This window comes from Eriocheir sinensis, chromosome 20, assembly GCF_024679095.1.
Source record: "Eriocheir sinensis breed Jianghai 21 chromosome 20, ASM2467909v1, whole genome shotgun sequence".
NCBI lineage: Eukaryota > Metazoa > Arthropoda > Malacostraca > Decapoda > Varunidae > Eriocheir > Eriocheir sinensis.
In genome coordinates this window covers 1,670,333-1,673,204 of record NC_066528.1, presented here as the reverse complement: position 1 = coordinate 1,673,204, position 2,872 = coordinate 1,670,333, and positions in this window count along the sequence as shown.

Below are 2,872 nucleotides of genomic sequence, written 5' to 3'. Positions count from 1 at the left end.
TTTCCCAGCTAGAAAATGTTTGCTTTTTTGTTTCGTCTTCGAAAAAATAAAATTACAATTTTTTGTCACGTATAATTTTCTCCACTCTGTGTCCCGTTTTCTTATGACATTTTTTGGAATTTTATAGCGAGCAAAAAATGTCCTTTAGTTGTTGTTTTAAATGATACATAACAAAAGTCGGTCAGACGTTTTACCAATTTTTTGAAGTTTTTTGAAGTGTAAAAAATTACTCCGAGATATTGGCTCCTAAAGATTTTTTTTACATTTCTCCCTGTCTTGCCATTTGTATTTATCTGATTGGCATGAGATTTTCACATATTATTGTGTGTACCTTGTTGACTTACTGGATAATGATAAGGAGTCTGGTCCCCCTTTATAAAAAAGTTTTAATCAATCAAAGGTGAGGGTGTCAGAAGGTCAAGGTGTTCCTGCATGACCGTACTGGGCAATTCTGCCTCTCGAACAGTGTTTGTAGCTTTTTCTGGTTGCCTTGCGATTGTAAAATCATTTGTAAGGGCGTTTTTTTTGCTAGAGTGGAGGGAAAATTGCAACGCACCTTGCTCGTTTATGTTGTAGAAAAAAAAAATCTTATGCAATTTTACGTATATACAAGCATTGAATAATTCTGCGTTTGTGTCTGGCTATGACGTAACAGCACGGGACATTTAAAAATGGTCTCCAGCAGGGAGGGGTTTTAATTTTACGAAAACAAACTCTACCACACGGCAGTTTACCCTTTCAAGGGCCTTTTGAGCTAAAAACCTCTACTTATCCGATTTTAAATTTATTCCTCAAAAAATACCCCGTAGCCGCCCCCCATAACGGATAATTCGGGCAATATTGTGACAGACAGCCAACGCATAGCGAACACGTTAAATTCTTATTTCGCCTTGGTTTTTTATAGTAATTCTACCGATACTGCTGCTGTTCCTAACACTATTAAAAATCCCAGTCATACCCTCCTTGACTTTGAAATCAGTACAGGTGAGGTTCTCAAAAAGGATATTGTCGAAAAGTGCAAGGAAGAACCTAAACTGTTTTATAGATTCATAAATGGAAAAATCAAACCAAGGGAAAAAATAGAATAAGATAATTGAAGATCCTAAAGACATGACTGAGCTGTTAATCAAGACCTTCCAGCAAGTTTTTACAAAAGAGTCACAATTCAATGAACCACAAGATGACAAAATAAATGTTTATATGGATGAAGTTATAGTAACTAAAGAGGAGATATATAAAATAATGGAGGCGCTGGAAGAGAGGAAAGCAGTAGGACCGGATGGAGTCACAGGTTTTATATTGAAAGAATGCAGAAATAAGCTGGTTGGACCGATATAATTATGATATTATAAAATGCTCAATAGGAACTGGTAAACTACCAAAGGAATAGCGGAGGGCTGAAGTGGTCCCTATATATAAAAGCGGAAAAAAGGAAGAACCCCTGAACTACAGACCAGTATCATTGACCAGCGTGGTTTGTAAATATGCGAGAGAGCGAGAAAGAAACAATGGAAGAAATTTTTAGAAGAAAAAAATTTAATTACAGAAAAACAGCATGGGTCTAGAAAAGGGCGCTCATGTGTAACAAACTTACTGAGCTTTTATTCAAGAGTGACAGACATAATACATGAGAGGGACGCATGGGTAGATTGCGTGTACTTGGACCTGAAGAAGGTTTTTGATAAAGTTCCACACACAAGATTACTATGGAAGCTGGAAAATAAAGGAGGATTGAAAGGGAAAATGAAGAACTGGATGGAGAGATACTTAAAGGGAAGAGAGATGAGAACAGTGGTAAAGGACATGAAATCGGAATGGAGAATTGAAGATAGTGGAGTGCCTCAAGGATCGATATTGGCACCAATACTTTTCCTGGTATATATAAATGATATGTCACAGAGAGTAAGCAGTTATATGAGCCTGTTTGCAGACGATGCGAAACTGCTGAGACATATAAGAAACATTAAAGACTGAAATTCTGCAAGAGGACCTGAACAAGATTTGGAAATGGAATATGAAATGGGAGATGGAGTTCAATGTGAAGAAATGTCATGCAATGGAAATGGGAAAGAGTGAAGGGAGACCAAAATGGACATATAGAATGGGAGATGGAGAAATATTAAAAAAAAGTTCAAGAAGAGAGAGAGAGAGAGATCTAGGAGTGACAACACAGGATAATCAACAGCCTGAGGGTCATGTTAATAGGATATTCGGTGTTACACATAGAATGTTTTTTTTTTTTTTACGTCGCGGCCTATAGCGCCGGTAGGCTTCTTCCCGATGGGTCCTGATGGTCGGCCCAGTTCTATATATATATATATATATATATATATATATATATATATATATATATATATATATATATATATATATATATATATATATATATATATATATATATACATATATATACATATACATATATATACATATATATATATATATATATATATATATATATATATATATATATATATATATATATATATATATATGTATATGTATATATATATATCATCATTCAGGTAAGGTTAGGGGGTCCCAGAGGACCCAGTTAGAGGAAGAGTTCCTTGCAGGTGTGTGTGTGTGTGTGTAATAATAATAATAATAATAAACGGTTTATTTCATGAAGTACCAGGCAGCCCTAGAGCTGAAAATATACATCAATGGAAGATGAAATGAAATGAATGAGACAAATGAACAAAGTAGTATGATCGAAAATAAAAAGGAAAATAGAAATAACAATAATAGCAATAATCATAGTAAAGATAATAATAATAATCACGATAATAATAATGATAATAATAATAGTAATCATAATAATAATAATAATAATCATAATAACAACAACAATAAGTCCTAATGAAAAATA